Below are 21795 nucleotides of genomic sequence, written 5' to 3' on the forward strand. Positions count from 1 at the left end.
TTCTTAAGCTGCATGAAGACGGCCATGAAGACGTTGCTGAACAGGCCGGGTTACTAAGGAAGCAGAGGGTTGGCGGGAAATTTTTGTAGATCACGTGGATTCTTGTGGCGGTTCCTTTTGTAGCTTGTTCGGCCAAACCTCGAGCTCCTTGATTTGTTAGAGTTCTTTAAGGCCTATTATAATAATCTAGATTTGCTACCTTTATACTGCTGCTTTTTTACAATGTCTGATCTAAAATGTTTAATTGTAAAATCAGGGATCGATCTTGGACTAGATGCCCTTGAAATCCTTAAAAATGAAGGGGTGAGTAAACGAACACAATACTGAACGGCCATGTAGTGAATGAATATAAACTTATATTTTGAAGATCTTTATCCAAAAAGTTAGACGATTTGAATGTCCTTAAAAATGCAAACGAAGCAGATCTAAGGTTAGCTGGCTTGAAAGTGGGAGATCTAATCAAAGTACGCCAGCTGCAGAAAGATAGCGAAGACCAACTGGATGAGCTGGATAGCACCATGGAGCTAGAATCAACAGCTGAGGAAGAAAGAATAGGCTCACATAATCACGATGATTCTCAGGTAAATTTGAATTTAGCAGTAAACAGCTTCTGAGATCAGGGGGAAAACGATGGTACAATCGACTGTCTTTTCACACATTCTCTGGTAAAGTAAACCCCCGGAATTGCATTACCGTTATTTGGCGCGCTTTTACTATTTTAGGTGACGTCACCTAAATAGCTAACTAATAGGCAATGTGCATGAAAGCTCACAAAGCACTCTCGTAAACCGAGTCCTGCTGAAATGGAACATGGAGGTCAAAGGGAATCCTTTTTTATTTTCATCTGTTGAAGTACTCACATGCTTTTCAAACTTGCATTATAATTATTACATTATTTTAGCGTTTGCACTCTATAGTTCGCAGATTACTGCATCTTTTAAATATTTTCTCTCCTATTCAAATACTCTTCTACTTCCTGAGTCAGTATACTATAAGATCTATATCCACTTTACAGTTTTGCTTTATAGCTATTCAATATGGCTACCTAAGTTAACCTTATTTTCGTTATTTACTAGTTTTTCTGGTCGTACTTAATTTGGAGCCTAGCTCTGTTGTGCGTACCATATCACGGTGAATTATATGTTTAGTTTAGTTTTTTATACTCCTATATTTACATCGTGGTTAAAGTTAGATAGATAGATAGATAGACAGACAGACAGACAGATAGATTTCCCTAGAAAATGTCAGAGAAAACATTGTCAGATGAATTTTTAGAAGAGCCAAAAAAGCATAAGAACTCAGTTTCCCATCATGCTTTGTGCTAGAAATTCGAGCTCATGCACATTGGCTATTTAAATAAATTTATCTAACTATTTCACAGTTTGACTAAATGCACTCTAGAACATTACGCATAAAAATCGTATCGGTGGAATGGTAGCTTTGTAATAATATTTTTGCAATCATAAATAAAAGACTTTGAATCATCGACACTAAATGTGACCTCGCTCGTTCGTGATATAAAACGGAAAACTCATGAATAAAAACGATATCAAGTTCTTAACATGTAACAATCTCTATGTATCTGTGAATGATACCGTACTTCATTAAATCTATCAATGTACATAGTGGGTATTGCATATAAGTTATGTGTTTGGATTATGGGGTGTTCAGGGGGTAGGATGTCAGGCATAAATTAGTGGATGATGTTATTTAAAGTCAGCGTGCTTAAACTTACCCTATGCACGAAGCAAACAGAACTAAATGCCACTAATGTAGCAATGGAAAACAAAGGATTTTAAATCTAAATCCTATTAGTGTACATAAGGGTTGTTTACAACTCGAATTTAGTACTCAATTATTATTTAAAAATGATCAGTCATGGGTTTTAATAAGTCCAGGAAACAAATGTATATGAGATGGGCATTTGAAATTTTTCTACTTACATATTTTTGTACCTTTATAGAAATGTATTCAATGCTCCAAATGCATAAAAACCTCACAGATGAAAAGGAAGAAATAAGTTTACCTGAGCAAACCTCAGAGGGGGAAACCACCCTCAATGAACTCAAGTGATGATTAATTAAGTATAAGAAGATGAATTTCTACAGTGTGGATATATATTCAGGCTTTTCTTGCATAACAGGATGTAAATTAAAAAAATAATTAAAATTAATCAATGATCTGACAAATGTTGACCCTCTTCATCATTCTTTTGCTGTAGGAAAATGCAATTTTTGCGTGGAAAACTGCCAAGATCTATAAAACTGTGTCAAAAGCAAAGGAGTCAGCCAGAAAAAAAATTAAGGTTAGAAATCAACGTGGTCTTTGAATTACCAGCAATCAATTTTAAAATATTTTTGCGATGAAGAATAAAATAATCACTTATGGACTATATTTTTTCAAGGCCACAAGGAAAAAAGTAGAAGAGACAAATGGTAACTATATAATATTATGTGATATTTACTACATGTGCCATGACTCCAAATTCTTGGTGTAACAATTAGTAGTATATACACTTATATACTAGTGATATACATGTATACACCTAATTATTATTATTCAAAGGGCTGTTTTAAGTTGTAAGTAATTATTGGTTATTCATATTCTCATAGGCTCAGTATTAGTTTGATGCATGCCAAATATTAAAGTGCCCCTTGGATGAAAATGGCTCAAACTTCTATTGAGCTGAAACTTCCTAAGAATACTCTTTAAAGGTCAAATAATCACTGTATGAAGTTTTTTCTCGATATTCAGGATGAAAGTAGATTTTTATGGTTATTTTTCGGAGTCCGTGACGTCATTCATTTCTTTGTAGTTTATGATCAAAATATCAGTAGTACAGAAAGAAAGAAATACCCAAACATCCCCAAAATATAAATCATAGTCACAAGTAATGCAAAATAAGCCCATCAGCCGACCTTCGGGCTTTATAGGAATACAATAAATCAATGACTTATATACAAAGAAATGTATGGAGCGATGTTTGATGTTGAGTATATGAAGTCACAGACTAATAATAAATAACCGTACAAATATCATACTTTCGTCGTGAATATCGAGAAAAAAACTTCATACAGTGATTATTGGACCTTAAAAGAGTATTCTTGGGAAGTTTCAGCTCAATCGAAGTTTGAGCGAGTTTTGTCCAAGGGGCACTTTAACATTGCTTGTCCTCAAATAAAGACCCTGCAATACCTTAAATACAAGATGTCAATGCCTACAACTACAATATTGTAAATATAAGAAAAAAGAAATAAAAAGAAATGACATCTTTTCTTTTTATTTATTTACAGATAATGAGGATAAACCAGTAAGTTCTATCACATCAACATCAGCTAAGGTAATAGATCAGTAAAATTAATTTCAAAATTGTGTACTTCCGAATAAAATAAAACCTTGCAATAATTTGTGCCAAAAACTTGTTATTTCTATTTCATTTACAGCATATTTATTGTACTTGTTGATTTGCAGGGCCATGATGGTGGAGATCTAAATGTAATCCAGTGGGTGGCAGTTGCATATGAGGAGGCATTCTTTATCGGCCGTATAATGTCAATCAATACCCGAGTACTTGATGATGACAATGAAGTGACTGTCATCTTTCTAACTAAAAAGGGTAGTATGTATATGTGGCCCAAAAAGAAAGATATTGATATTATTAGCACTAAGTTTATTTTTTCAAGTGAAGTTGTGCTGACAAACAAAGAGGTAGGTCCAGGCACAACATTGTGCAATGAAGATCAGATTAGGAAGACCTACGAAGACTATAAGAAAAAATACCTTTATTAAATTTAATTCATATTTATGAGAAGCTTTAAACCACGCATAGATTTTTCCCTATCTAGCTTTGATTTTATTTGGCACTATTATTATTATTATTATTATACATATTATTATACAAGATTTTAAACCTTTTAATGTTTATATTGATTTACAAATTTTATATTTATACAAATATAAATTTTGTACAAAATTTATAGTTATATTAATGATATTTATGATATTTGTGATTTATGATATTTATATTTATTGATATTTATGATTTACGATAATTATATTTGTGATATTTATATTTGTGATTTATACAAGTAAATAAAGCATATAAATGGAACATTATGCAAGTGCTATTAACCTGTATTGGGATATTCTCTATGTGCCAAAGATAGGCTAATAATCCCATCTCTGAACAAAGTATACATACAGTATAAGTAAGGCTACACATTTGGTAAGTTCTTATCATTATTATTCTATATTCATGTAACGTCATCATCATAAACTGTTATTATTCCAAGTTAAAAAAATCATAGGGTTTTAACTATCTTTTCATGGCCTATGAATTGTTGTATTCAACCTATGCATACTGCACATAAGTTTTCATGGGTACTGAAAATACCATGAAGTTGGTTTTCATGGGTACTGAAAGTACCATGCAGTTGGTTTTCAAGGGTACTGAAAATACCATGAAGTTGGTTTTCATGGGTACTGAAAATACCATGAAGTTGGTTTTCATGGGTACTGAAAATACCATGAAAGGTTAAAAAAAGAAAAAAAAATCATGGGGTCGTGAATCTTTTGCGTTTAAGGGGAAAACCCCAGGATTTTCATGGGGCCATGAATTTTGCAACCCCCATAAAAATAAAAAAAAACATGAAATATACCCATGTAGAAAAACACTGGTGTATTCATGGGTTTTTCATTGCCATTAAAATGCCATGAATAGCATGCTGCCATTTTCATGGCATTTTTATGGGTTTTTCAGGGTGCAATTTTGAGCCCAAAGGAATTTCATGGGCCATGAAACGTGCACGTTTCATGGGGTTTTTCATGGAATTTTCATTGCAATTTCATGGGGTATTTCCCATGAAATAACCATGAAAATATCCCATGAAAAAAACATGAAATCTCCATTAAAAGCTAGTGAATTTCCCATGAAATAATTCACAGGATTTTCATGGGTTTTCATTTCATAGTGAATGGGCATACAAATATGCTATCTGAAATTTAACTCACAACTTCTAAAATTCTAGTAAAACTCATTAACCACCTTCGTGCAGTCTAAACTGGGTTGAACCTATATGTCTAAAGTTAGATTTCTCGGTCCAACCCGTGTCAGACTAGAATCTCTATAATTTAAAGCCGAATGCGATTCCTTTGTTATTCTTTAGCCAATCACATCTCAGAATCGTAGCCAGGGTTTGAGTGGTTCAATAAAAGTTCAAGGAGAAAATTAATAGAACTAGGCCAGCTAAATTAAAGACTACTGTTATTGGAAAAAATGGTAAAAAATATATGTATGTTCCTGTGAAGTCATAATCAACTGAATTTCAACCATAATCGAGCCAACAACTTCCAATTCTTCTCAGCTTTCTTCATACCTAAAACGACAACTGCAGTCACGTTCTAGCTATTCCAAAATTCGAAAGAATATCGCCAATGAGGAGTCGTCCTTACCTTGTGAATTTATAACAGGAAATCTGTGTTGTTTTGAGCACGTCCCAGAAGTCTGGGAACCAGCCAAGCAGCCTGGCGAACAAGGAGTTAAGATGGCGGACGACAAATTTAGTTTTTTCTTGTTTACATTGTTTCTTTGCGTTTTTATTAACGTTTTCCGTGAACAATAACTACTCTGCCTTTCACCATGAAAGAAATGGAAAGTGAACTTTGTTTTCCATTTTTTTTTATTGCTCGTTTTCCAAAGTAAGAATGAAAAAACTTTGTTTTTTGCCTTCAAACTTGGAAGATATCAAGAAAAAAAAATTTTTTCTTTCTCTGTAAATATTCTTTAGACGTTTTTTTCTATTGGATTTGTAATTCCTTATTTGGTATTCAAGAAAAGGCGCGTTTTTTTTGCGAATATAAATCGAGTTTGCATTTTTTTAGCGCGAAATTCAAAGAGTCGAAAGCAAGATGACGAAGGTTTCTTTTTTGACTTCAGCGTCACATTTTCGGTATAAGGTTCCTTTAAAAAGACAAAGAACTGTTTTATCAACTCAAAATGTTCCCCACCAAACTAGCGGAGTATCTGTAGAAGATTTTATCGAATGCCAACATAGTTTTGAAGAGGAAATATCAAATAGAAGTCAACCATTTCTCTTGACAAGAAAAGAAATTGGAAAGTTAATTTCAACAAAGCAAGAACATTCTAAGTTGAAAAAAGAGCTTTCATTTGAAAAGAAACCTTTTCAAAACAGTTCTAAAAAATTCCATGAATTAGCAAGAAGTACTAGATATCACAAAATTCAGGATATAAAGAGGTGGCCGAAATTTCGATTGGAAAAACTTCCTGAAGATTGGCATCCGGAAAGGGTTTATAATGCCGTGTTTTCACTAGGGGTTTTTACTCGTCTAAAATTCCTTAAGGTGTCGCTGTTCTGGAAATACAGTGAAAACACCCTAACGTTCGAGGGCAAAATCGTTGCTGAACACCGGAAATACCGCAAAAGTTAGACTACCTAGCAAGATGGTTTAACTTAACCAAGTAAACACATCAACCAATCACAGCGATGTTCTTGAAAGACAAATGCCAAATAAAAAGGTAAGATATTCGTTGAGTGTTCTCAGTACAGCAACAATGGAATTTATAGCTGCCATTGGATTTCTTCATTGATTTCATAAAAAAAACAAAAAATAAAAACAAAACAAAATCTTTTTTTTTTTCAAGTTCAAATTAAAACCACAATTAAATGAAAACAAAATTCAAAAGAAAGTCAAAAGAAAAGCAAGTCAAACTACATTTCAAGTTCAATATAAAATGAAATAAAAATTAAAGTGAACAAGATTTACGAAAATATGTATCACAATTGCTGACAAGAGAAGAAATTCTTAGTTTCATAAGAAGAGATTACTCTGAATATGCCTGGAGTATCCGAACCCTTGACCGAAGACCATTTTGACATTTCTTACGCCAACGAGGACATCAGAGTTGATGAAGTCAGAGAAACTGTAAACGAAGAGCTGCATGGCCCGAAAAAACTACTAAGACAGGAACATGATTTTAATGTTCCAAGAGACTTAGTTCATGCCGTCATGTACGATTTAGACCCTGGTGGACTGGAGGCCCGCAAACTGGATGTAAAGAAAAAGAAGCCCAAAGGGCACTTCTCAACTAAAGGGCCAAACATTGTTCATTCCGTTGATGGCCATGATAAACTTATGGGTTACCAGAATAGTACTGTACTCGATACTGTAAAAGTCTTCGTTACTGTTGACCATCAAATTTTACTTTCTAAGCTTGAGCATTATGGCATACGTGAAGTAGCAGGAAATTGGTTCTCTTCTTATTTGCATAACAGAAAGCAATTTGTTTCTCTTGGAAGTGTTTGCTCTAAAACCCTACCGATAACCTGTGGTGTTCCTCAAGTCTCAGTCCTTGGACCCATCCTTTTTCTTCTATACATTAATGATATGTGCAATTCATCTACCTTGTTCTCTTTTCATTTATTTGCAGATGACAGCAATCTTTTCTATTCTAATAAAAGTTTATTGAGCCTTGAATCTACTATTAATAATGAACTAATGAATGTTTATTCATGGCTTTGTGCAAATAAAATGTCTTTAAACATTGACAAATCCAATTTTATCATTTTTCATTCTATTCAGAAAAAGGTACATGACATATCAATCAACATAAACAACAAGTCTCTTGAGCAAAAACAGCATCTTAAATATCTTGGTGTTATGATTGACAGTTATCTTAATTGGAAACCTCATGTTGCCTATATTTCAAATAAAATCAAACGCAGCATTGGAATTATATCCAAAGCCCGTCATTATATTAACTTAGAAATTTTAACAAGTCTCTATTATTCTCTAATTTATCCATACTTAATATATAGCCTTATATTTTGGGGCCATACTTATAAATCTGTTCTTACTCCTCTGTTCATTCTTCAAAGGAAAGCAGTCAGACTTATGACTTTTTTTCATTATGTTGATCACACTAGTCCACTTTTTCTTAGGTTAAATATCCTGAAATTGGAGGATCTAGTCTATCTACATACAGCTTTATTTATGTTTGATTTTTACTCAGGAAATCTCCCTATTACTTTGAACATTACTTCCAACCAGTGAATCAGAGACATAATTATAATACAAGATTAGCTGCAAAGTCTTCCTATTCTCTTCCTAAAGCTAGGACCAACTATGGCTTATTTAACATTAAGTATATAGGAGTAAAAATTTGGAATTCAGTTGATGAAAATTTAAAAAGAACTACCAGAAATAATTTTATTAAATCAATACGTAGCAAATTGCTAGATTCTTATATTTAAGCTCAGCACTAAATCATATATGCAATTTCATGTAAATAATAGATATCGATGATTCTTAATACATCCTTACCATTAATTTTTTTTCTTCTTCTATGATTATTTTGCTGCTTATTTATTTAATTCTTGTAATATATTTAATATTTTTTTCTTATATGAATATAATTATATTGTAATTAGAATTAATATACCTCTCTCGACAATCAAATTTTATATAATTATTGTAAATATGCTAGCTGCCTATCTTGGCTAACCTTTAGGTTATTATAGGTAGCTTGTGCCTGAATTCTTGTTAATTTATATATCTATGACTTGTAAATATCAAATTGAGGTACCAAATAAAAAAGTATGTATGTATGTATGTATGTATGTATGTATGTATGTATGTATGTATGTATGTATGTATGTATGTATGTATGTATGTATGTATGTATGTATGTATGTATGTAGTACCTATCCACTCGCAGTTTATGGGTGCATTGATACAGCCAGCCGAAAGATATTGTGGCTTATAATATGGGTATCAAACTCAGATCCACAGTTGATAGGGCGCTGGTTCCTTAAGCATCTCTATGAAACGAGAACCATTGCATCTTACATCAGAATGGACCGAGGCACTAAGACTGGAACATTAGCAAACATGCATGCTTTCATAAGACGGCATCATGGCGATGTTGACCCAGTACAGACTGTTATTTACGGTCCATCAACATCTAACCAAGTGAATCTATTAAATTGGATATTTACATTGCATATTAAACAATTAATGGCACTGTATTTTCTTTCCCAAATTTATTATTTTTGTTCATATTTTACAAAGATTGAAAGATGGTGGAAAGAACTTCATGAAAGGTTAGAAAAATACTACAAGGGACACCTTAGCTGGTTGAAATACCAAGGCCACTATAATCCACTCAATGACCATCACAGGTAATAGCAGTTTTAGGATGGACATAAAACTTTCACATAGTATTGATAAAATGCACATTTATTTATTTATATCATCTATAGGATGCTTCTAGCATTTATCATCACGGCGGGCACGCGCGCTCCGAAAAACAGCACCCTAAAGTGTAACATTTTTTTCCTTGGACGAGCTCCATATTTTGGTGGACTGGTGACGAGTTTACGCTTTTTTAGGAGCAATCGGGTGACGGAACTTTATCGATCCAAGCAAAACCTCTACGATGATACCAAACATGAAGGTGTTTGTTTAACGGGTGGAAAATCATTATTTAATGAATTTGCTCGTTTTCACGCTTTCATAGAAATGCTTCTTTAGTCGTTATTTTGAGGCTCGGCAAATTTTCTCCATTTCTAATTTCTATTTTTATTTATTGCATTAAATTGGTTCTCTATTGTCCACATCACAACTCTATCTCAGCGAGATAACTAAATGATCAGCCATTGAAAGATTGAATAGCTTGAGAAAGAATCGGATGATCTCGATAGCACAATCAAAGAGAAAGAAAGGTTGCTGAGTGCCAAACAGGCACTAAATAATAAGGTAAATGGTTGATAAAAGTTCTTACAGAAATTGTGTTATTGATGTGTCAACTAAAACGATTTTGTGCTTTAATCCTTCGCGCGATCGCAATACTATTTTTTTCACTGAAACTGAATCTCAATTTCATTTGAATCTTTGGAATTTGGTTGGTAAAAATGGCTAACCTTAAGTGTAACTGCTTCCCAGTAGTTTTGGGCTTCCTTTGGTATGTCATTATGGGCTGTCGAGACATGTGCTCTTCAGTCCAGGAGCGAGTTTCGACGAGAAGACATTTGGAAGAATAAAGGAGTTGTTTTTTGTTGTTTTTTCTCGCCTTTGTCGTCCCTGTCGGGGCCTCCTGGCCTCAGTTCTGGTTGGGTTCACACCCTGAATGACTTGGGAGCAGTCATAGTCGAAACTCGAGGAAATATGTTGGAAAATATTAGCAAAGACCGAAGGATTTACCTGCAAGATTAGATAAACATGGCTGAAGGAAACGAAGAAGAAGGATTTCGGAGCCAAAGGACAAGAAATATGACAGAAAAGGGTCTAGGATACAACCTCGAATTAAAGGAGAAGTCAGTGAAAGGAAAGGACCTAGAATTCTGCCGTAAGTTAAACAACATTGATCTTACATCCTGTCATGATCCCAGTGAAATTACTAAAGAGATTTCTGCGCTCACTTCAGACCTGGAGACTGGTATCGAAGCATATGATGAAATAATTTTATTGTTAAGTGATCCAGTTAAGATTTATGATATTGAGAAAAGGAAAACAGATTTAAGGAACCTTTGGCATTCAGTTCACGCCACCGTTCAAATTTGTTTACTAAAATTCAGTGAAAGTAAGAGTGTTATGTCGAGACATTCGTCTCGAATTTCTAGACTGTCGAAAAGTAGCTCAACCGCGTTAAGCCAAACTCTCGTTGAATTTAGAGCTAAAAGAGCAGCTTTAGAAGAAAAGATAAAATATGAAGCCACAATTGCAGAGCAGGAGAAAAAATTGAAGGAATTGAAGCTACAGCAGGAACTCGAAGAGTTAAAGGCAAAGGTGACAGTGTATGAAGGATCGTTAGACGACAAGGAATTAGAAGACGTCCATGAATTGCCCGTGTTGCCCAGCGAACGTCAGTACGCTATGTCTACGTTTCTGCAATATGAGGAAAACAAGACACCCGTCGAAAGCACAAAGAGCAAGCAAAACATAGTAGCTAATCCGTCAGATACGGAAGAATTCAAATCCACCACAGGCATCCCATCACCAGAAGAATTCAAGTCCATAACAGACATCCCATCACCAGAAGAATTCAAGTTCATCACAGACATCCCACCACCAGAAGAGTTCCAGTTCACCACCACAGACATCCCACATCCAGTAAAGGACATCCGTCCGCCAGTCAGTTCAAGTATCCCACGTACAGCAGTGTACCCCACGTCCACCAGCGATACAGGCATCCCACAACCAGAAAAGGACATCCGTCCGCCAGTCAGTTCAAGTACCCCATGTACAGCAGTGTACCCCACGTCCACCAGCGACACAGGCATATCACAATCAGCAAAGGACATCCGTCCACCAGTCACTTCAAGTACTCCTCGTACGCCAAATAGTTCGAAGTCGGACAACTTCACAGCTACTCCACAACCGGACGCCATGACTCATACAACAAGTTCCAAAGAACGAATGGTTACCCTGGCTACTCCAGAAAGCTTTAAGCCAAGCTATACTAGAGGATCATCAGATGTACTTAACGGATCCTCGATAAGCAACAGTTTTCGGTCAACGTTAGAAGAAAAATCACCAAGAACACTCATCTCACGCTCGCAAGACGGAAACATGAAATCGAACAATCAAAGAGAAACTCCTAAAGAAGACCCGGATACACAAGTAACATTGAGCCGCACACAACACGATTTGCCGCAGAGGAATAACAACGGCACCTCGAACCCTACAGCTCTGTTATCCCAAAGTGATACTGCACAGTCAATGGAAGAAACTCTCATCAGGGTCAGTCAGCTACACCGCATCCCTCAAGCCAAGACAGATATCTTTAGAGGAGACGAAAAGGATAGAACAAGATATTTCCTGTGGGAGAACTCCTTCAACGCATTAATAGATTCTGTCCCAATCACCGACCAACAAAAGCTTCATATGCTTTACCAACACCTCGATGGTAAAGCAAAAAAGGTTGTGGAACAGCTTCAGTACATGATCAGTGACCCAGATCTAGCCTATCGCCATGCACGAGGAATCTTGAAGGAGAGATTTGGCAACACAGCTATTATAGGAACAGAGTTTGAAAGAAAACTGCTCTCGTGGCCCAAGATTGGACCGTACGATGCTGCTGCGCTAGAAGAGTTCGGTGACTTTCTCCGCCAAGTAGAGATCGCTAGTAACCACATCGAAAGTTTGAAGATCTTCAATTACTCGTCTCAGATGCTACCTCTGATAGAGAAACTGCCAACTTGGTTCAAGACAAAGTGGTCGGAGAAGGTTATGAAATTACAGAATGTTAAAGGCAAGGACACCTTCCCAAGCTTTAAGCAGTTCGTAGATGAAGTTTGCTACCAAGCTCAGAGAATGAACATCCCTCAGCTGCTAAGTTCCACAGCGACGCCCAAAGAATCAAGAAAGGTACAAGATATTACCAAACAATTAAGCAGATGGGTTCGAAAACTGCCTCCGCCATCAGCAGCCACGGCGCTAGCTTCAAGCTCTGCCTTAAGAACGGAATCTAAGCCAATCCAGCCCCACTCTAAAGAACGTACAACAACCTTGGACTCTACGTCAAGAACTGAACGAATACCATCACAGCTCCCCTCTAAGGAACATTCACAAACTCAAAATCAGCGATCAAAGTCGACGTATTGCTTCTACCACAACATGAACAGCCACTCTACTCACGAATGTGAACAGCTTAACAAGTTGAGTTTCCAAGAGAGAAAGGAATTGCTGAGAACGAGAAAGGTCTGCTTTAACTGCCTAGTGTCCGATCAACACGCGGCCAAGAACTGCTCAGCACCAAAGCTGGAGTGTAAGATTTGTCAAGGAAAGCACTCTACAGTTCTACACGACCCCTCGAAGCATCACAAGAACGAACAATCACCACCCAAGTCAGACTCTACCAGCAACGCGTGTTCTCAAGTTTGCGGTAAATTCCAACCGACGAGGTCATGCGCAAGAATTGTTTTGTTACAGATATTCCACAGCGAGGGGCCCGAATTAAGATTACCCACTTACGCAGTGCTCGACGATCAGTCATCAGATGTATTTATCACCAACTCACTTCTTGATGAGCTCAACGCGCAATATGAAATGTCACGCTCCAGGCTGGGTGAAGGTTGTGAAGAAAACGAGGCTACAGTTAACAAGATAAGTGTAGAAGGTAGAGAACCTGACAACGTCCTCGAGGGAGTACCTCAATTCACAACAACAAGAAAACTCGCCGAGAACACCGCTACTTTGAGCCAAAGTAAAGATGTAACAACCCCGCAACAGATAAAGGATATGATGCAGTTGGACTACTTAGAGGTACACCACAGCCGTTCTGTCTGTGGAACAGAAACAGTTGAATCTATAGAAGATCAGAGATTCAACCGCACGTTAGAAGAAGGTATCCATGTCAACGATAAAGGTAACTGGGAAATGCCGCTTCCGTTCAAAACTGATGAAGTCAAACTTCCAGATAACCGAACACAGTGCATCAAACGTCTTCTGTCCCTAAAGACGAAGCTTCTAAAAAAAGAGCAGGTTTGTAAAGACTACACCCAATTCATGCAGAAAATCTTTGACAAAGGACATGCTACTCGCGTGCCCGAAGACCAGCTCAAGACTGCCCCAGGGAAAGTGTGGTATTTACCCCATTTCGAAGTTTATCATCCAAAAAAGCCAGAACAAGTAAGAGTAGTGTTCGACTGCAGCGCGGTTTATCAGAATGAGTCTCTCAACCAACACCTTTTGCAGGGACCGGACCACCTTAATGCACTCATCGGCGTGTTGACGCGTTTCAGAAAGGAGCAGACAGCTGTAACTTGTGACATTGAACAAATGTTCCATAGTTTTTACGTTAATTCAGAACATCGAGATTATTTGCGTTTTTTATGGTATGAAGACAACAACTTGGAGGGCAGAATAGTGGAATACAGAATGAACGTACACCTTTTTGGTGCCGCCTCATCGCCTGGAGTTGCCAATTTTGGCCTCAGGAAAACGGCTGAGATAACCCAAAACACGTATGGTGAACAAGTTGTAAATTTCCTGAAGAAAGAGTTCTACGTTGATGATGGGCTTAAGTCATTTCCAACACCAGAAGAAGCCATAGAAACAATCAAGGGCGCTCAATCAGCGTGTGCATCAAGGAATCTTCGTTTGCACAAGTTTGCCAGCAACGACAAAACAGTCCTGGAAAGCCTGCCATCAGAAGATCGAGCAAAGGACTTGAAGAACCTCGACTTGAGACACGACAGTCTACCGCTGCAGCGATCCCTAGGTACTTATTGGTGTATTGAATCAGACACCCTCGGATTTAGAATCCACCTTAAGGACAAACCTTGTACACGTCGTGGAATATTGTCCACCATAAGTGCGATCTACGACCCACTGGGAATCGTAGCACCAGTTATACTTCAAGGTAAACGGATACTACAAGATTTGTGTCGTGACAACTTCGAGACTGGGATCAACCAGTTCCAGATGACATCTACATGCGATGGGAGAAATGGAGGACACAGTTACCCCTTCTAGAAAGGGTGAAAGTCAACCGGTGTTTCAAGCCTACTGACTTTGGACGACCTACTTTAGTACAGATACATAACTACTCAGATGCTAGCGATTCAGGTTTAGGAGAAGTCTCGTACCTGCGTCTGGAGAACGAGCAAGGAAGGGTCAGCGTCGCCTTCCTCATGGCCAAGGCAAGGGTCCCCCCTATAAGACCCATATCGATTCCTAGAATGGAGCTTACTGCCGCGATTATATCTGTGAACGTTAGTTCTCTACTAGTGAAAGAGTTGAATTACGAAAATACACAAGAAATATTCCACACGGACTCTACAGCTGTGCTTGGATACATAAACAACGATGTAAGACGTTTCCACAAGTACGTCGGAAATAGAGTCCAGCGTATCCGTGATCACTCTAAACCCGAGCAATGGTGTCACGTCCCAGGCAAAGAAAATCCAGCGGATGAAGCGTCTCGAGGCTTGTCAGCGAAACAGTTAACAGAAAACTCCAGATGGCTAAGAGGCCCAGACACATTATGGCAACCTGGATTCACCGCAGACAAGGCTCAGAATGTCCAACTAGATCCAAACGATATCGAAGTAAGGAAGACTACACAAGTACTTGCAACATCGACACAAAGAAAACTTCTACCTAGAAAGCCACTAGATCCAGGCAGATTCAGAAGTTTCTCATCCCTTTACCGCCTCAAGAAATCGATTGCCTTGATACAACGTATGATCGAGAGAAGGAGAAGGATAAAAGAGTACAATTGCAGACCTCACTATGGCCCTCTCACAGTGAAAGAGCTTAAGGAAGCTGAACAAACGATCATCAGAGTTGCACAAGAAGATACCTTCAAAGATGAAATCAGAGCATTGAAGCAATTAGAAGGAAACAACGACATGTTCCAACAGAGGAGCCAAGCACGTGCAAGAAATCTCAGCATAAAGCCGCATAGTGCCATCTACAGACTCGACCCCTTCCTAGACGAACAACGATTGTTGAGAGTCGGTGGCCGTCTTCATCAAGCTGCGATGGACTACGAGGTGAAACATCCAGTAATCTTGCCCAATAACAGTCACGTGACTCGATTGCTAATCCGACAGCTACACCAAGCAGGGAGCCACCAAGGCCGCGGAATGACACTCAATAGCATCAGACAAAACGGATTCTGGATCATAAACGGACGAACCACCGTAGCGCAGTTCATCAGCAGTTGCATAACATGCCTGAAGTTGCGAGCGAGAACTCAGAAACAGAAGATTTCCAATCTGCCTTCAGAACGTGTCACCCCAGCACCACCCTTCACGTACACTGGGATGGATGTTTTCGGTCCATTCTATATCAAGGAAGGAAGAAGGGAACTCAAGAGATGGGGACTTATATTTACGTGTTTAGCTTCCAGAGCTGTACACCTAGAAACGCTGAACAAGATGGATACAGATTCCTTCATTAACGGTTTAAGAAGATTTATGTGTCGCAGAGGAAAGGTTCGTCAGTTATACTCTGACCAAGGCACGAACTTCGTAGGCGCAAAAAACGAGTTCTTGACTGCCCTCAACGAAAATGCAGTACACAGCTTCTTACTCAAGAATGATTGTAAATGGTGGATTTCAAGTTTAACGTCCCATGTGCTTCTCACATGGGAGGCGTATGGGAGAGACTAATCCGTTCAGTACGTGCAGTACTCTCAAGTCTTTTAAGGAGCCAAAGCTCACAAGTTGATGATGAAATTCTGCGCACTCTTTTTATCGAAGCAGAAAACATTGTAAACAGCAGACCACTTACTGTCGAAAACATTAGTGACCCAGACTCTCTAGAACCTATCACCCCTAACCATCTGTTGAACCTGAAGCCAAGATCAGTGCAGTCACCACCTGGAATCTTTTCTCAGCCAGACGTATACTCTAGGAAAAGATGGAGGAGAGTCCAGTATTTAACAGAGCAATTTTGGCAAAGATGGAAAAGAGAATATTGCACACTTAATAGTCAAAGAAAGAAATGGAATAAGGTCCAAAGGAACGTTCAAGTTGGAGACATAGTGTTGCTGTGCGAAGATGATTCTCCCCGGATTCAGTGGCCTCTCGGAAGGATCATCAAGGTGTATCCAAGTTCTGACCAATTGGTGAGGAAAGTCCAAGTCCTTGTATTGCGTAATGGACGACGTACCTACCTTGACAGACCAATTCAGAAGTTAGTGGTCATTGTCGAACAAGAAAAGCGGGAAGACCGGTGAAGATCCCCGACGAGGAGCCATTATTAAGAATCAAGAACATTTCTGAATTACACCTATCATAGAAACATTGTTTATATTGTCAGTTGTTATCACCGTTAATTAGTATTCATACATTCTCATGTCTGGGGGAGCCATGTAACTGCTTCCCAGTAGTTTTGGGCTTCCTTTGGTATGTCATTATGGGCTGTCGAGACATGTGCTCTTCAGTCCAGGAGCGAGTTTCGACGAGAAGACATTTGGAAGAATAAAGGAGTTGTTTTTTGTTGTTTTTTCTCGCCTTTGTCGTCCCTGTCGGGGCCTCCTGGCCTCAGTTCTGGTTGGGTTCACACCCTGAATGACTCGGGAGCAGTCATATTAAGTATTTGAATTATTTGAACCACGGCAGATGATACGAAACTCGAAATAGTAAATTTCAAATGCTTACGAAACGATCAATAAACACCACTACAAAAGTTGAGTTAACCACTACAAATGTTGAGTTGTGAACAATCAAAATCTTGAAATGATTGGAATAGTGGAATTTTAAAAGGACATCATCATGGACTGGGCTTTTATTGTTATGCATATTTCCACTATGGTAGAATAAGCTATATATAAAATCTCAAAGGAGTTTTGATATTTAATATGAAAAGAGATTTTGAAAGGATTCTGTTTTACTGCTGGTTAGTAACAGCATTCTATTCAAGTGCTTCATGGACAAGTGCTTCATGTAAATACTTTTTTATGAATTATTATCAAGACTGCCATTTATTTATCATAGAACTTTCTTATTCTATGTTCTAGAGCTGTGCTTCATGTAAATACTTCTTTATATAATTTATTATCAAGACTGCCATTTATTTATTATAGAACTTTCTAATTCTATACTCAAGAGATGTGCTTCATGCAAATACCTGTTTTATAAATTATTATCAAGACAGCCAAATATTTATTATAGAACTTTCTTAATCTATATTCTAGACCTGTGCTTCATGTAAATACTGTTTATGAATCATTATCAAGACAGCCATTTATTATAGAACTTTCTAATTCTATATTCAAGAGATGTGCTTCATGTAAATACCTTTATAAATTATTATCAAGACAGCCAAATATTTATTATAGAACTTTACTATTCCATATTATAGGAGAGAGCTCTGTCCTTCATGTAAATACTCTTTTTAAACATTTATGTCATCAATACAGCCAACTAAGAGCTGTGCTTCATGTCAATGCTCTTTTTATATCAAGACAGCCATTTACTTTCTAAGCCCATTCGAACGAGACGAGGTGAGATTTACGAAAAACTTAAAAGTTCTTGGAGTTTATCTATATCATTGCTAATAGTTGCTTTCCTTTTAATTGTTTTCTTTCAGAAGCACCAGTTCTTGCATGGGTGAATTCGAACTCTACCAAGTAAAGTTTTGAAAAACCAAACAACGGCTCTTTTAAGAGCCACCACATATGCTTAAAGTCATGACTTTTTATGTTGCAAATAAATTTATACTGACAAAAACAAGTCACACACACGCCAAACAACGGAGCGAAACTACATTGGTTAGTTGCCCTAAACCGATGCGTTTAAATATTACATCCGTTATAATGTTTATTAACTAGTACGATGATTACAAAATGATCATAAGAGTGGTCATGGAAAAAATCCAACCGCAACCAACGAAGAAAAAATTTTCTCAAACCGTTTCGTTGAAATTTATCTAAATTATTTACAGCGAAAGCACCTCACGGCTCTAAATTACGGGTTAAATGTAAACATTTAATTTTGGATTCATTTAATTCTGTTATTCCATTCCTCATTTTGCTTAATTTTTATCATCGGCCTTTGGCGAGCTTTCTTTTAACAAAGTCGTAACTACTAATTGGTGCAAATCCCTGTACGCTTAGTCGTGCCATGTTGTGCTTCCTTTTTCCAATATTTTTGAAGATTAAACAATTTTCTTCCACAAAACTGATTAGAATCAATAAAATTTTAATGCTTTTTGCCTAAGACAATTAGGGTTTACAATGTAATCAGCATTTTGTTCGGCGAAGTCTGCTTATAATTGAGCTAATTAGGTCAGTTTACCGGCGAGTGTTTGAGAAGTTTTTTCTTGTAGTGAAAATATTTTTTTTAATCAGAGATTTGGGACGGGATATATAAACATTTACTTCGTTAAACATTGGATGCCTAGAGATACTATATTTATCCACGATCCCAAATCTGGAGAAGTTTACAATTTTTAAACAGCGTTTTCTGCCAACACTGGATCTAAAAGTCGTTGTATTCAAATAACAGTTTTTAAAAGGCGGGATGTTTGCAAACCGCGAGCTTTATTCACTAATTAACTTGAAAGGCTAAAAGTTTTCTTTGAGAAACATCAAACAATGAAGTTCGATAATCCCTCAATTAGAAAGAAAACAATCGAATTATCAACCAAACGCCCACAGCTAATTAAAGAAATCCTTTTTAAACTTGAAGTCGGACGACAAAGGAAACAAATAATAGAAGTTGAGCTCTTCAACCATTGTGTTTTGTTATCCTTTACGAACAATAGGACATAGCCTATAAAGGTCTGTTCACGAGGCAATAACGTATTTCATTAGTAACTTTTGTAAGTGAACACGAGCCAAGTCATGTATTCAAAATTCCGATTAGAAACCCCAAATTTTCCGCCCTTCTCTCCCTTTGACGAGTTAAGATTTTTGAGAATGCAGCTACAAGCTACAACCAATGTTTTTAGAGGGGAGAGTTCAAAGCAAGCAGCCAAAATTAAGGCATGCCAGGAGGAGTTGGTGACTGCAAGGGGAGAGGTCGTGTCTCTTCGTGAAAAGTTGAAAACCGCGTTAAAAAATAATGAGGTGAAGTTTTTTCAGACCAAGCAGTCCTTCTGGGAACTGTCAAAATCTGCTAAATTCTCACGAAAAAGAAAAATTATTGAGTTCTTGAGGAAAACACTGAAAAAGCTCCCCAAAGAATTTAAACCCGTGGAGGTAAGTTTTCGATTGAACAGACGAGCTCCTCGTTTTATCTTGTTGATGATTCGAATCATGCATTTTTATTTAACCTTTCGTGTTTTTTTTATTATCATTTTACCAGATCAAGTTCCAAGTAGGTGAAAGGGATCTTATGCTGCCTTTGGGAGACCAGCCTGATATAGAGGACGAGGAAGTAAGTGGAGAAGATGAAGAAGATGAGGTTCTTGGTATAACCCGTAGAGTTCTGGCGGCAAAGGACCGCGGGTTTATCAGCGACGAGGCATTGCACGAGCTAAGAATGGCCCTTCCGATGGAAATGCGAGAATATTTTCCAGCATTAAGCCGAATAAAAAAAGAAAGAAAGCAGCAAAACAATGTATTAGAAATACAGCTTATTTCTGAGGTGAGTCTTTTTCTTTACTTGCAGTTTTTAGTTGTTTCTCTCTCTTTCTCTACTTGTTTCACTGTTAATTAACAGTTTACTTCTACTTTACTGGAATCATTAATTCTGAATAAAGCTTATAGCTCGGATAGCCGCTATCGGTTCTAAAATCTCTTAAGATCTTCCAATGACTAAGATTTTCTTAAAAAGGCAAATTCGATAAGGCCGTGTGAAAAACTGTTCCCCAATTTTGTTTTGCTGCAGACTTGAGACTTGTTTACTCCATATTCACACTTTCATGATCTTTTTATTTTTCTCATTAATATTACGATGTTTGACACTTAGAATTTTTGATTAAGGTGACTGCCTACTTTTGGAAATTGATTTAAACTTTTTTTAAAACTTCGATTTTCCGAATTGAAATTTAATGCTGATTCCAAATCTGGAAAGAAAAATAGGGTGTCCCGAGCTCGTTTTCAAGATAATCAGCATTTAATGGAAGCCTACGCAGGAGCTTTTGGAGTAAAAATTCCGCCACCGAAAGACCGGATTAGAAAAAAATTAAGATTCATAAGATAATAGTTATTTGCAGACTCTATGATTGCACGAATGAAGGCTAGTCAATCATTCTACAATAATACGTGGATATTTTCGACAAAAATACAAAAAAATACATTGATTTGTCATATTTTGTAGTTTCGGTGCTCTTAAAATATCTCCTAAAGTCGAACAAAAATCCCTACAAAAATCTATTTTTTCATGTGTTACTGATTTAAACTTTTTCTAAAATGTTGATATAACCTAGATTTTTAGGAGTTTTTTCAAATGAGCTATTAAAAAACAGAGAGTCCCGTGCAAAATTTGAGGGTTTTGCCCTGTTGAAGCTCAAAACACGTATGGTTCTGCAATAAAATCTTGTAGATTTTTCAGCGGTTTTTGAGCGCGCGCTCATCGTGGGCTCAATTCGAACGTTCAAAAGTAGGCAGCCCCCTTAACCATGCTTCGGACTTTTTTTTGATTTTAATTTTGAGTTTAATTGTTTTATAATACAAAAAGGGGTAAATTAAAAAGATAAAATTGTTTTCAAATAAAACGATGTTGTGATTTTACAGAAACATTCCATGAAACCTGCAATATCTTTACTTGTCGCCTTAGATAAGCCTGCGTACAGCCAGACTTTTCTCTCGTCGGCTCCACGCAGGCTACCTTAGAACAATGTAACTCTGCCATCGGGCTTCCTGTGGCCATTTCGCCATAAGGCCTGGGCTATTGTGTGCTGCCAAAATGGCGAGCTCTGTTGATAAGTTTATTAACGGGAAATGCTCGTAAAAATGACAATTACCATTAGACCTTTTGATAGCTGATTAATATATTAGCTTATACATTTTTCATATATTTCATATATTATATATTTCAGTCGATATGTTTTATTAACGGGAAATGCTAGCCGAAATGACTGTTATTGATCAAGACCTTATTTGATATCTAATTAATATTTAAGCAGTATAGTAGAAGATAGTTCTTATGACTCTACCGGTTAAATAGGGCACGCACGATGTTGGAAGGATATAAGCTTATATATTTTATTTTCTATTGTAGGCAAAAGGTGGTGATGGTGGTAGAAAGAAAATCCGATATATTTCAATATCTCTTAGATATCCCTGCTGTTAAACAAGTAATAGAGGACAATGGTGGGGTTATTAGAGCCAGATTTGCTGCAGATGGCAGAAGAACAAGTGCAAAAATTGGATCGGTG

General features: G+C 37.2%; 1 pseudogene; it reads left to right on the forward strand.

Moving 5' to 3' along the window:
• The first annotated feature begins 6503 nt into the window (after window positions 1-6503).
• Window positions 6504-9549, forward strand: LOC148912884 (uncharacterized; annotated as a pseudogene).
• The last annotated feature ends 12246 nt before the right edge of the window (window positions 9550-21795 follow it).

Source organism: Actinia tenebrosa, unplaced genomic scaffold (assembly GCF_029948245.1).
Source record: "Actinia tenebrosa isolate PJP-AT-01 unplaced genomic scaffold, QUT_ActTen_1.0 PGA_scaffold10__47_contigs__length_13832649, whole genome shotgun sequence".
In the NCBI taxonomy this organism is placed as follows: Eukaryota; Metazoa; Cnidaria; class Anthozoa; order Actiniaria; family Actiniidae; genus Actinia; species Actinia tenebrosa.